This window comes from Crocuta crocuta, unplaced genomic scaffold (genome assembly GCF_008692635.1).
Source record: "Crocuta crocuta isolate KB4526 unplaced genomic scaffold, BGI_CrCroc_1.0 scaffold31, whole genome shotgun sequence".
In the NCBI taxonomy this organism is placed as follows: Eukaryota; Metazoa; Chordata; class Mammalia; order Carnivora; family Hyaenidae; genus Crocuta; species Crocuta crocuta.
In genome coordinates this window covers 3844526-3859397 of record NW_027528362.1, presented here as the reverse complement: position 1 = coordinate 3859397, position 14872 = coordinate 3844526, and the positions used below count along the sequence as shown (strand labels likewise).

General features: G+C 42.6%; 1 protein-coding gene and 1 non-coding gene across 2 annotated transcripts in view; both read right to left on the bottom strand.

Moving 5' to 3' along the window:
- The window catches only part of CLYBL (citramalyl-CoA lyase), a 110923-nt gene that overhangs the window by 47964 nt on the left and 48087 nt on the right, over positions 1-14872 (bottom strand). The window lies entirely within an intron of this gene.
- Positions 2510-2615, bottom strand: LOC144223325 (U6 spliceosomal RNA). The gene has a single exon (XR_013332669.1). It is a non-coding gene; the product is annotated as a U6 spliceosomal RNA (small nuclear RNA).

Below are 14872 nucleotides of genomic sequence, written 5' to 3'. Positions count from 1 at the left end.
GTTAGTGGAATTATTGGATCATATGGTATTTCTATTCTTAATTTTTTTGAGGAATCTCTATACTGGTTTCCACAGTGGCTGTACAATTTACATTCCCACCAACAGTGCACAAGAGTTTCTTTCTCCACATCCTTGCCAACACTTGTTATTTCTTGTCTTTTTGAACACTGATGTAAATGTCACACAGTTCTTTTTTAACGTTTCGTTTTTTTAATACCCTATTGTTTTTTGCATTTATATATTTTACTTACAAAATAATCTCCATACCCAATGTGGGGCTCAAACTCATGACCCCAAAATCAAGAGTCACCTATTCTTACTGACTGAGCCAGTCAGCCCCACCTGCTGGAGTGCATCTTGTAACTTTTAAAAGGGCCTGCATCTCATCTGCTCTCATAGCAGTCTTGAGGCATAGATAGGGCTGGTTTTATTATCCACATTTGCCTGAAGGACATGGAGGTTTTGAGAGTTAACTTTTTCAGAGACTGCACAGAGAGTCAGCAGTGGAGGTGATGCAGAACTCGGGTGTCACGCTTCCAACCCTGGGCCCCTGTCTGCGGAATCCCTTCTTGCATCACATAGGGTCTGTGACTTACCCAGTAGCCTATAATAAACTATTTTGTTTTCTGCTTTAACTTAGTAGAGTAGATTCTGTGGCTGGCTACCAGAAGCCCTGACCAGTACGGGGACCATAGTACACATGCTTCCCCTGCTTTTTTCACCCAACAATAGGCAAAGTCCATCTCTCTAAATGAGAAAATCTCCACAATCATTTGTCATGCTTGCACAGTATTCTATTGCATAGATATGCCATAATTTATCTAATCAATCCCCTAATGACTAAGAGTTTACATTTCCCCAATGTTTTGCTACTCATTCATTCATTTTTTTCAACACATATTTTCCTGAATACGCTTTATTGTGCCAGGTAGTATTTTAGGTAATGTAGATAACAGATCCCTGCCTACATGGAACTTACATTCCAGTTAGGAAAGCAACTAATAAATGAGTAAACCAATAAACAACTGCAGGCTGTGGAAAGAGCTATCAAGAAGACAGAATTTAGCACCGGGATAGCATGCCAGGGGGCAGTGCTACTTGAGTAGGGCAGCAAAACAGCTTCTTTGAGGAGGTGACATTTGCCCTGATACTGAAAAGATTACACACAAAGCTGTAACGAATATCCCAGAACATTCATTTCAGAGCACTTGTCTGAATATTCCCTTAGGATACATCCTAGAAGTGCAAATGCTAGGTCAAATTACACGCTCATTTAGGCTCCAAAGGACTGGCCATGAAATTCCAACTCTCACGGTCTCCCTCTAAACCAGCTCTGGATCCAGCAAGTCTATGTTCCAACCCTGCCAATGACTGGCTCTGTAAGAGACCGGGCAGTTCCTTAACCTCACTGTGCCTCAGTTTCCTCATCTGAAAAATGGGGAGGAAAATAGTGTCCGACTCAGGGATTGGTGAGGATTCAAAATGGTGTAATATAAATAAATGGTTAGTAAGTGTTAGATTTAAAAAAAATACATGCTGATTTTAAGGTGTATACAAAACCTGTTTTTTAAAAAAGGACCATCCAAATTTAAACTCCCATTTCTTGATGCCCACTCACTTGGGGTTGGTTTTGAGCTCATACTAACTTGATCTGTTTTTGATAACCCAGTGTCCTCACATCAGGACTATACCCACACAGTAACAGGGAGTGTATCTCATGGCTCTTATGTCTGCAATGCCAAACTGAAAAGAAAACACAGGGAGCTGGTCTCCTGGCATTAAGGAGAGTCGCTGAAGGGGCCAAATTTACTCACAGATAATGGGAGCCAGCCTGTCCACCTGCCCAATCTTAGAACTTTCATTTTGAATAAAATTGGATATTATTATCTAGAGGCTCTTTGCCTATGTGTGCCGTGGTCTTCAGGGTACAGGATTATTCAGGAGTGGGGCAGGCAGGCCTAGCGTGCTCATCATTGCTTGATTTAAAAAAAAATAGCAACCTGCTAAATGTTTTTGTTCCAACTCAGAAACCCCAAACCCAGAATCTCGAATCCATGCCTCAGCAGGAATGGAAGACCACAGGTTGCGGATGGCAAATGACTTACTGCATTCTGAAAAGATCTATATTGCTGGTATAAAATGTGACCACGTTCCGCTTCTTCCTTTACCCATCTGTTGCTGTTTTGGTCTAGGGAAGAGGATGATTTTAAAGATTTAAATTTGGATCGTGTGTAAGCTGATTTCTCAAGCCATGTTGAATGTATTTTGGCAACAAACACTACTTCAGTGCTGTTTGCCCAAGAAGGCAGGAGGGAGTGAGAGGTTTTTGATCTTTTTTCAGGTTGTATGCATTTTTTGCTTCCGTGCCAGAGCTCTGATTGGGAGAAGGAGGAAAGTACAGAGAGTGCCAGAGAGGAAGGAGATGTGTCGTAGCCATGAGGCACCCAGCCTTGATGGGAGGAACTGGACTGGACCTCCAGCTTTGGAGGCATGCCAGGACTGAGGACATAAAAACAGGGAATGCTTCATGCATCTGCGTGTCATCCTTACACAGGGACTTGCTAATCTTCTCTGTATTGTTCCAATTTTAGTATACGTGCCGTCAAAGCGAGCACCAGGTTGTATGCATTTTTTTTTTTTTAGGTTGTATGCATTTTTGAATGGAGGTGGTTGTGATTAAGTTAGTGCCATACAGTAAGTTAATTTTTTTTTTTAAAGAAAGGAATGGGCAACGGATAGGGAAGAAAATGCAAGAATGAAAACTGTGAGGAAAAAGAGCTCCAGAATGTCTCCTGGTTTCTCTGTCATCTTAGGCATATTAGTCTTGTCTCCATAACGAGGTAGAGGAGATAAACTCAATCAAGTCCGACCGTGATTTGAAGTCCTCAGAGCTCCTAAGGCAGGGCCGGGCACGGAACGGCTGCCTTATCTGGGAAGATTACCTTGAGAGTCAGATGGGAAATCTGCTCACCCCTGCATATGCTCTCTCTCTCTCTCCCTCTGTCTCAGTCGTTCTCTCTCATGTGCACACATACAGACACACACACACACACACACACAGACACACACACACACACACACACACACACACTCTGTTTCTTCCAGGTCTTTTAGGTTCTCGCAGCAAGAAGCAGGTGCCCCATTCTTAGGTATGACAGACTCTTTCTTCTATTTTGTAAACACGATCAGTAACTGAGGTCCTGGAGTAAGAATCACAAAGAATCAGTCTTAGAGTTGGGAGGGGTCTGTCTCCTTCTCTCTCTGCCCCTCCCCTGCTTACACTCTGTCAAGATCTTCCAAAAATAAATAAAACATTAAAAAAGTTAAAACAGGGGCGCCTGGGTGGCCCAGTCGGTTAAGTGTCCGACTTTGGCTCAGGTCATGATCTCACGGTTCGTGGGTTCGAGCCCCACGTCGGGCTCTGTGCTGACAGCCAGCTCGGAGCCTGGAGCCTGTTTCAGATTCTGTGTCTCCCTCTCTCTCTGACCCTCCCCTGCCCATGCTTTCTCTCTCTCTCTCTCTCAGAAATAAATAAAAACACTACAAAAATGAAAAAAGTAAAAAAGTGAAAACAAAGAGAGCTGGGAGGGGTCTCTGAAGTTACCCCCAAGAAGCTCTCTCTAGGGCAGTATGCCCTTCTATCCTCTTGGCAAATGATTTCTCTGCTTTTGTGTAAGCATGGCCACGGTCCGGCAGTCCTATAAATGTCTCAGGATGCTTACTCTGTTTCCTGAGTGCTTGGTCTTCTAACACTCCTAGTTCTAATAGCTGTCTCTCTGAAAGCCTATGATATGGTTTCAACTTCCTCTCACTACTGAGTTGCCCTCCTCTGGGCAGATTTGGCAAATGTTCTTTCTAAACTCTAAACAAGGGTCCCACTGCTCTTCATCTAGATGTTACACCCAGCCTGTAAGTCACGACATCTGGCTGGCTGGCCAGACATTTAACTTCTAAGAAGGAGTGAAAAGTGTCGGCTGGCTAGGATGTTAACTTTACACCCACTTAATGTGCTTTCATTATAGTGTTCTTAAATCCAGCCATTGTGAGTACCAAGTTTTCAGTTTCTCAAAAGGGTTTGAAGAATGTTGTATGTTGTAGGGGCACCTGGGTGGTTCAGCTGGTTAAGTGGCTGACTTCGGCTCAGGGCGTGATCTCACTGTTTTTGACTTCGAGCCCCACGTCAGGCTCTGTGCTGACAGCTCAGAGCCTGGAGCAGGCTTAGGATTCTTTGTCTCCCTCTCTCTCTGCCCCTCTCCCACTTGTGTGGGCACACATGAACTCTCTCTCAAAAATAAACATTAAAAAAAAAAATGAATGTTATATGTTTAGTAACTTTTAATAATATGGGAAAATTACCTAAAGGTCAGTCTTTACTTTCTCCCAGAGCTAAACAACATTATGTATATTCAGAATTATTCTTTTGGCAACTAAATTTTATCTGCCATGGTAACATGCCACAGATGGAGGCATTCCCAAGATAAAAGTCGGAGGTGTATGGGACCTCAGTTTCTAAATTGACAAGATGAGTTCTGAGTTTCTTTCTGGCTTTAACATCCAACGTTCTCTGCATAATCTTACTCTGGTCAACTGTCTCAAGAGAACCCCTCTTTCAAGTAATAGAAATACACCTTTATCACTTCCTTTTGGGGAGAAGTAATAATATAGTGCTCAATTAACATTTCAACCTAGTATGTATTTTATGGTAGAAAAATGCAAAATATCTAATATTTTGAGTATTCTGTAGTTTTAAATACAAAAGCCTTCAATCTTTGTCATTTTGGATAGAATAAGTTTTTAAAAAGTTAGCTGAAANTGAGCATTTTCACATACTTGTCATATATATATATATATATGTATATATATATATATAAAATCATGCATAATCAAACAACAGATAATGCCTACCATCTTTAAACTAGATTAAAGAAGCATTGGGGCACCTGGGTGGCTTAGTCGGTTAAGCGTCCGACTTTCGATTAGGTCATGATCTCGCGGTTCGTGGGTTCGAGCCCCGCGTCGGGCTCTGTGCTGACTGCCAGCCTGGAGCCTGTTTCGGAGTCTGTCACTCCCTCTCTCTGACCCTTCCCTGCTCACACTGTCTCTCTCTCTCTCTCCTAGAAATAAATAAAACATTTAAAAAAAAATAAAGAAGCATTAATAGACATTAAAGCACTGTGATTTTGAGGACTTAATACCAGTTTTGCAAGATGAAATGTTCTGGAGATTGGTTGTACAACAATACGAATAAACCGAATAATGCTGAGCTGTATACTTTAAATGGCTACAATGGTATATTTAATGTGATTTTTTTTTAACCACAACTAAAAATATTTTAAAAATGCACCCTTCTTGGGGTACCTGGCCAGCTCAGCTGGAAGAGCATGCAACTTTTGATCTCAGGATTGTGAGTTTGAGCCCCACATTGGGTATAGATATGACTTAAATATGTTAAAAAAATTGCACCCTTCTTGCAATAAAACAGAAATGAAAAATGGCAACACAAGGCGACATATATACAACAGGGCAGACATTACATGGTGGCTGCACTGGGTGTTGCAGAGACTGCTCCTGGCCCCAGCTTCCATTCTTGCCTCTTCCTTTGAGTTTTACCTCTTAAAACCTACAAAGTCCAGCCCCACTCACGGCTAGGGTGTGAATGGAACACAAGTGGTGCGTGCAGTGTTTAATCCCTTAAGGAAGCCATCTGCCCTCTACTTTCTCTTCTCCCATCTCAGAGGCTGGAACTCAAACACAGTATGGAGCGAGTCTCACCCTCATAGATCAAGGTGTCATAGCTACAAGGCAGAAGCAACTTGGTCTCTCAGTGGACTCAAGGAAGAGTGCTGCCCATCCACCGGAACTACCTGCCTGCCTCTGAACAGTTAGGGGAGAGAGAAATAAACCTCATTTGGCTTGAGCCACTGCAGCTCTGGGTCTTCTTGTTACAGTAGCTGAGCCTGTACATTAACACAAGAGAATAACTGCCTGCACATAAAGGGTGTGGGAGATAGTGAAAGCAGAGTATGCAGCTGGGGGAAGAAGACTGTCTGGGAAGACATAACAATAAAGATAGGCCCTGCTACAAAGTCCGCTTCCCAGCCTCTAGCCCTGGGCATTGACCGGCTATCCTTGCACTGGTCCTGGAAAATTCCTTTCTCATTGCTGTGTGTGTGTGGGAGGTATGTTCCAAAGATGGAGGGAGAAGACCCAGCAGAAACAACAAGTGGAATTTTGGGGGGGAGGGGAGAGAGAGAGAGAGAGGTGTAGATGATTAATTTGACTTTAGATATGTTTGTTTAGGATTTCAACAGAAAATGCCTCTTGACCATCAAAATTCTGAAACAACTGAACAAAGAGGAAGCATGAGAAAATTAAAAATACCTCCTTTATTTTTGATAAATGCTGATTTGAGGACACAGTTTAGTGAAAGATCATACTGACTTTCTAATACTGAACTGTGGAGTTGGACTGACCATTTTGTAGCTATGAAAGCAGCTTAAAGATTCTAAAATTTTTAAAATATATATATTTATTTATTTTGGAGAGAGAGACAGAGAGAGAACGAGCAGGGGAGTGGCAGAATAAGAGGCAGACACAGAATCTGAAGCAGGCTTCAGGCTCTAGGGCCATCTGCACAGAGCCCGACATGGGGCTTGAACCCACAAACCATGAGATCATGACCTGAGCCAGAGTCAGATGCTCAACCGACTGAGTCACCCAGGAGCCTCAGCAGCTCAACGACTGTAATGCAATGTAACACTGGGGGCTTATTTAATTTTTTCCTTTTAAACTACAGGAGCTGGTAAAGAAATATAGACCATTTAATGAAATTCATTCATTTTTAAATTTCCCTCTCATACCTCTTTTCTTTGATAGATTTGGTGACATATCTTCCTCAGCCTCCACTGGTGATCAAATGGAGACATTGTTGATATTCTGCTTTCTTTCTATAATTACACTCCAAATTCTGATTGTGATAAGGAGTAAACAGCTACTTTGCTCTGTCCACTTAAGGGAGGAGTCTTGGGTTCCCTTAGAAGGTAACTTCAGGACTAGAGAATTCTGTCTGACAGTAAACTTCCTTTCCAGGATACTTCTCAGTTTTTATATAAATTTGAACATACTGGCTCACACCCAAACTACCATCTACTGTAATGGCTCTTCCAAGTGTTGGTTTCTTCTACCTGGATAGGATGTGTAGGTATTTAATACATATTTAAATAAGAAGAAAAAGAAATAGAGGTAACGTTGGAGTCTAAAGTGGGTTCTTTCAAGAGATCATCTAAAGATGAGAAAGGAGAAAACAGGTAGTACACCAAGCCCAGGGTGAATGTTTTCCTAACAGAAGTCAATCATCAAGCAGAGTTGCTCAGATACTGAATTGGATTGTGAAAAACAAGCAAAAATCAATGTGCTTCTATTAAAAAATCACTCATTTGGTAATAAATTCAATATTGTCACAAACACTGTAAACTGTTCACCCACAGTTGTGAACTGGTAAACTGATTAATATCATATTCTAAATTTGAAATGAAGACTATGTTGGAGAACAATTGTTAAAAGATGTATTGAGACAGAGCTGTTGAGAAAACGCCAACGAATTCTGGCTAAAAGACCAGATAGGTGACTATTTGATAAATGTATAATAAAACAGCAGAATTTTATCAGTACTATTACTCTATGAACCTGAAGTAGCTTAAAAGGGAGAGGTTATTGAAGAGTATGTGTCTGACACAGAAACAAAGTTTTTCCAGGATGGAGGGGTATCAAAATGAAGCCCCTGTCTCTGATAATGAAATGTTTTTTCCTACAAAAATATCTTAAAGGGCACCTGGGTGGCTCAGTCGGCTAAGCGTCTGACTCTTGATTTCGGCTCAGGTCATGATCTTACAGCTTGTTGAGTTGGAGCCCCACACAGGGCTCTCTGTTGTCAGCACAGAGCCCATTTCAGATCCTCTGTCTCCCTCTCTCTACCCCTCCCCCCACTTGCTCTTTCTCAAAAACAAATAAACATTAAAAATATTTTTACTTTTGAGAGAGAGATACAGAGCAGGAGTGGGGGAGGAACAGAGAGAGAGAGAGAGAGAGAGAGAGAGAGAGAGAGAGAGATACAGAATCTGAAGCAGGCTCCAGGCTCTGAGCTGTCAGCACAGAACCTGACATGGGGCTTAAACCCACAAACTGTGAGATCATGCCTTAAGCCAAAGTCAGCCACTTAACCAACTGAGCCATCCAGGCACCCCAACATTAAAAATATTTTTAAAAAATCTTAAGAAAACCGTGGCTCAGTCAGAAGGTGGTATTTATGGACAGCTATTATGTGAGCGAAAATGTTTATCTCAAAAGAGATCTAATATTCCTAGTTAGTAATATTTTTTAAAATTTTTTTTAAGTTTATTTTTTTTTAAGTCTATTTATTTATTTTGAGAGAGGGAGCATACTGTGAGCAGGGGAAAGGCAGAGATAGAGGAGAGAGAGTGAATCCCAAGCAGGCTCCATGCTGTCAGTGCAGAGCCTGACGTGGGGTTCAAACTCACAAACTGTGAGATCATGACCTGAGCCAAAGTCAAGAGTAGGACGTTCAACCAACCGAGCCATCTGGGTACCCCTAATGGTTTTTTTTTTTTTAAATATTTTTATTTCTAGGAGAGAGAGAGAGAGAGAGACAGCGTGAGCAGGGGAGGGTCAGAGAGAGAGGGAGTCACAGACTGAAACAGGCTCCAGGCTCTGAGCTGGCAGTCAGCACAGAGCCCGACGCGGGGCTCGAACCCACGAACTGCGAGATCATGACCTAATCGAAAGTCAGACGCTTAACCGACTAAGCCACCCAGGCGGCCCCCCTCATGGGTTTTAAGTCAGTGTTCTTTGTTTTTTATTATCAGACCAACTATGAGGTTAATAGGAGAAGAGATATTAGAGTTCCCGATTAATGATGTCCATCCTTTGAAATATACTCATCTGAAGTGCACTAGTTTCCCAAGGCTGCCATAACCAATTGCTACAAACTCTGTCTGCTCTAACAATAGGAATTTACCCTCTCACAGCTCTGAAAGCAGAAATTTGAACTGGAGGTGTCAACAGGACTGTTTCCCTCGCTGGAGGATCCTTCCTGGCTGCTCCCAGCGTGTGCTGGCTGCACTGTGTTTCGCTGCACCTCTGCCTCTCCCTCTATGTGGCCTTCTCCTCGGTGTGTTACTTGCAAGGACTCTTGACATTGGATGTTAAAGGATGATCTTATCTCGACAACATAACTACATTTTTAGGACCCTTTCCCCAAATAAGGTTGCATGTATGGGTTCTGGGGATTAGGATATGGATGCAGCTTTTGAGAAGCCACAGTTCACTTCACTACAGTAAATGAGGTATATTATTTTTTTAAATGGGTTTTTTAAAAAAATTTTTTAATGTGTTTATTTATTTCTGAGAGAGAGAGAGACAGCGTGAGCAGGGGAGGGTCAGAGACAGAGACACAGAATCTGAAACAGGTTCCAGGCTCTGAGCCAGCTGTCAGCACAGAGCCTGACGCGGGGCTCAAACCCACAAACCATGAAATCATGACCTAAGCCGAAGTCGGACGCTTAACCGACTGAGCCACTGAGGTGCCCGTGAGGTATATTATTTTAATCATTACTTGCCTTAATATGCTTGCAGGAATATCTTCAGATGGGTGACTACCAAAAGGCTTCCAGTTCTTTGTTTTTAAGTTTATTTGTTTTTAAGTAATCTCTACACACATAGGGGGGCCTGAAACTATAACCCTAAAATCAAGAATCACACACTGTACCAACTGAGCCAGTCAGATGCCCCAAAGGCTTCCAGTTTTTAGAGTCAGAAATCAACAAAAATGGGCTGTGGTGGCCAAGAACTATAGGTTAGCTAAAAGATCAAGGTACAATTATTTTATTAAGTCATGGTTAATAACGAATGAAACTAAACTTGTCTAACACTTGCCATCAACAAGAGATATTCTGTGCAAAAGTATTGCCTGTGTTGTTTTTCACACCACTGCATTTACTATAACTGCTGAGGGAACTGGATATATGATGTTAAAACTAAGTTGACTTTTTTCTCACTGTTTGTAATCAGTACCTTGTAAAGGCAGTTTTTACAGCTTTGTTTTCAATCAGCTAAAAATGTTTTATATATTACTCTAATCTACTGTCCCAATTGTACTGTTTTCTGATGTGTATTTGTATCTTGAGACAGCAACTTTTTGAACCAAAATAAACCTACCAAAGAAAATGAACATGAACAGTGGAATGAATGACTCCTTAAAAGTGCTACTAGAAAATATGTTAATAAAAGTGACTTCTCCGTTTACCATCCTCCCTCCTCTCCCTGTCCCTGTGGAGGTGAACAGTGCCTCGACTACTTTAGGTCCTTGGCAAGGTCTCTTAGGGTGCCACTGTATGGCAGGGGACAGGGCTTGGTACTATCAGAGTCACAGGGTAGTTGAATTGGACAGACCTAAGAGGTGACCTGGGACAACTCTAAGCTCACACACGACTCCCCTCTCTGTAATGTTTCTGGCCCGAGGGGCATCCACAACTGCTTGAATGCCTCAAAGTCCATCTCTTTGTCCTTGGCTAGCTCTAAATACTACACTGTAGACCACAGCTGTCTGGAGGCATATTCTGCCCCCTACTCATGCTGTGCATCAGTGTCTGCTCTTCCGCTTTCTGCTGTCTACCTCCACTGAAAGAGCACCGGTTAAGGGGAAGAGGAAGATAGTACCTCTGAGTCACAGTCTTTAGGTTGTGTGGCTGGAGAAATTCTTTCTACCAAGAATGTTGGTTTTCCCACATAAGTCTAGTAGATAACTTTCATCATCCAGAGATGTATTTTTTAAATAGTTGGCTATGGGGCGCCTGGGTGGCTTGGTCGGTTGGGCGTCCGACTTTCGCTTAGGTCATGATCTCGCGGTTCGTGGGTTCGAGCCCCGCGTCGGGCTCTGTGCTGACTGCCAGCTCGGAGCCTGGAGCCTGTTTCAGAGTCTGTTACTCCCTCTCTCTCTGACCCTCCCCTGCTCACGCTGTCTCTCTCTCTCCTAGAAATAAATAAAAAAAAACATTAAAAAAAATTAAATAGTTGGCTATGGCTTGAGTCACACAATTTTAGGGCTGAAGAAAGCTCAGCAATTATCCAGTCACTGTAGAAACAAGGAGATAAAAGTCCCAGAGCAACCAATAAATTACTGAGGTCACTCAACATGATGGGGGCAGAGCCAGGACTACAGTCCAAGTCTCCTAATGCCTATTTGAGCACTACAGGTTGTGATCAAAGCTTGTGCCGCCTCTTTAGATGCTGGTCTCACTGGTGCCATCTGATGAGACAACCAACATTCTATGGTCTGAATGTTTGTATCTCCCCCAAATCTGTATACTGAAGCCCTAACCTCCAATGTGATGGTATTTCGAGGTAAAGCGTTTGGGAGGTAGGTAATGAAGGTGAATCTCTTGAATGGGATTTGTCCTCTTCAAAGAAGAGAGCACGAGAGATGATCTTTCTCTCTGTCATGTAAGGAAAAGTCAAGAAAACAGACATCTATGAATTAGGAAACAGACTCTTACCAGGAACCAAATTGTCCTACACCTTGGGCACTTCTCAGTCCCCAGAACTGTGAGAAATAAATGTTGGTTTTTCAAGCCACCCAGTCTATGGTACTCGTTATAGCAGCTCAAACTAACTAAGACAAACCCAACCAATATACTCAGTGATGTTTACTGAGTGTGCTATGGGCACACAAGGATCTTTGCTCTCACAGAGCTTGCTCTCAGGTGAATGAAGGATTGACAAAACCCAGAACCCAAAAGGCTGCAAGGCTCTGATCCAGCTTTCACATTAGGGCACTGATTGGGACTGGGGTCACCTAGTTCAGCTCTTAATTTTTCACTGTCCCCTTAGAGGAAAGGTAAGGTACCTGGAGTTAATGTCCACACTTAGAACTGTTCCTTAACTTGTCAGATGTCATCATTTAAGTCCAAAGCACTTCTTGGCTTAGAAAATAAGTTTCCTCACTCTTCTCTAGTACTCAGCATTAAAATGAAGCAGGAACCCATGGTCTACAACAAGAACTATTAAAAAAAAGCTGTTTTTCATTAAAATTCATTGTTGTCCATAATATAAAGTATATCTCATGGGAACATTAAAGCTATCAACCAGCTACTTGTAAGTGAGAGAGGCATTTTCTGGTTGACACAGTGAGCAAGAAAGACCCAGATGGTGGATCCTTTTGGCATGGACTTATGTGCTCCGGCTGTCTAATACATTTCTCCGCTGCGTTAACTCTCCCTCCATCAGAACCATCACAACAGTTTGCTTATTTCTGAGGAAGGCAAAAACAGAAAGGTGTTTGTCTGTAGATTCCTATCTTCCTCCTTCAACACTGGGGAGGCCTATTCACCACTAGAGGTAACTGAAATGACCTGGATCTTTTGGTGATAAATCTCAAAGCTCTGGCCCATGCAAGATTCAACACAGTCTCTTCCCCATGAAGCAGGAAAGGGGACTAGACTTTTGGGGGCTATGTTACCTGGGCTGGACCTGATTCCCGATGGAGATTCAGAATTTGTTTTAAAAAGGGTTTTGGCTTGTTGGATGGAGCATGTTGCATGACTGCTGGCTGAAGAATGAGTCCCTTGGGCTTGAGGCCCTGTCTTCTTTCATGAGGAATCCCTGCCAATCCAGGATCTGTGAACTGCTTCCGCCAGCCAGTCTCTAATTTAGCATATGTACAAAGCCAATTTTTGGACATCATGATGGAGCCTGGCATCTCTGCAGCCCTCCATGTTTGCAATGCTCACAGGGAAATAACAAGTAACTAGCAACACAGAAAAAAAAAATATGATAGGAAAAGGCTTTCTAAAATCACAGATACATTGTCTATGTATTATATATGTATATGTGTCTCCCTCTTGCTTTTCCAATATAAACTTCCCCCATGTAAATCCTTGTAGTTATTTCATTTAGATTTTCAATCTGGGATGCATTTAGCAATAGCCAACACTGACAAAGATAAAACCCTGCTCCCCACTGAGAACATCTGATTTTTTAAATGTAGAAATGCTGCTCTTTACAAAATAGGACATTTCCCTTTTAATTAGTTTCAAAATACACCCAAATAATTTGCAACTAGGAAATGATACCATTTTAGAGTACTTAAAAATAATTCCCATGCGTGCAAAGCCAGTATGATGAGAGGCACAAGCTAGTGAAACCTTCAGTTTTTAGATAAACTGAACTGTTTTTGTGGGGACAGTTATCACTAACATGGGCAAATTATGGCTATCTTCTCTCAGAAAACCCCAGTCTAAAAAAAAAAAAAAAAAAAAAAGAAAAAGAAAAGGAAAAGAAACCCCAGTCTAAGGTATTTTCTGAATATTTGGGGACAACTGCTAATTGAAGCTTGAATGGACCCATCCATCTTTGCTGAAAATATGGATCTTCCTGCCTCCCTCCCTTCTCTAGATTTTCTTGCCAATCATCTAGTTTTCTAACAGTCCTTCAAGAGAATGGGTAGACACAAAAGCTCTATGGTATTATGTCATGCTATCTTTGAAAAGAAATACATATATTGTGCTCACCCACCCTTCAACATGCCGGTCTGGGGAGAGGCATCTATCAGGAGAGGCATTTTGACTTTTACCTGGGCAAGAATGAAGCCAAATCTCTGAATAAAAGGGAAGGCAAGCCTAATATGATTTTCTTCCAGTGCCTGGATTATGACAATGGCCAACTTTTCAGCTCTTTTGGGAAGTGAGATCCCTGCCCTCCCAACCAGGTGAGCCGCTGTTGATAGGTTTGCTCGCATGGTATGAACAAACTCTCCCAACCATACTCAGCCCTTACCTGTTAGGGGAAAAAGAGAGTCTGAGCCCTGCATGTATAAATATAAATATTTTAGGAGCCTGGCTGATGGTGAGATTTGCACGGCCATGCAGAAGCCAAGCTTGATTGCCCTGGCCTGGTGTGGGGCTCCCCAGGTGGCAGGGGCTGAGAGCGGGCAGTGCAGTTGGTGGGGGGTGGAAGTGAGTGCCTCTAGTCATTCTGAGTAGCCCCTGGGCTGATTAGTGACAAGGGCTGACAGGCTCCTAAGGGGAGGTCCTGTCCAGTTTCTTTCTGCAGCAGAGATGATGGGCCATGCATGGGGTCCTGAGGCAGAGACTGGGGATTTTTTGTGTGTGACCATGACTACATTCCTCATCAACAGGCCACACTCATGGTCTCTTTGGAGGCCACCGACTCGCTGGAGGATTACCATTAAGGGACGTCTGCTCAGTGGCGCCAGGTTCTTTCCCCACCCCTCAGGGGCCAGCATGGTGCCTCCATGCTGCTTCACCCAAGCCAGACAGAAGGGCAGGGCACCAGGTCTGGGAATTAGAGAGGGCGATCGATATGTGTATACGAAACACAGTCACGGACAATTGAAAAGGCTCACACGTAATCCCACTGGGAACTGCTTAAAACTGAAGTCTGTGATAAATGACTCACGGAACCCAGACCCTTGACTCGTCTGCCTGGGAATGGCCAGAGGTGAGGTTCATAACATTTGTGATTCATGGACATCAAGGGCCTAGAATGTATGTAAAGGATTCTAGGACAGGCTCTGCAAATAAAAATAACTCTTTAAACAGGGAAGAAATTTTTACTCCTGACTGATCTTGAAACCCTGAATTATGAGATTGCTACTTTTTCAAGTCTGGTGTCAAAAGAAAGACTACTTCTTTGTAACACAATGCTTACAACTTGAGATCTACTGCCTGGGCACCCTGACACAGTGCCACCTTGTCAGTACCCTGAGAGTCTTTGCTGATGAGCATGTGTTCACTGGGAGACCATTTGGGGAATAATCAGAGACTGTACAGTTATAAGA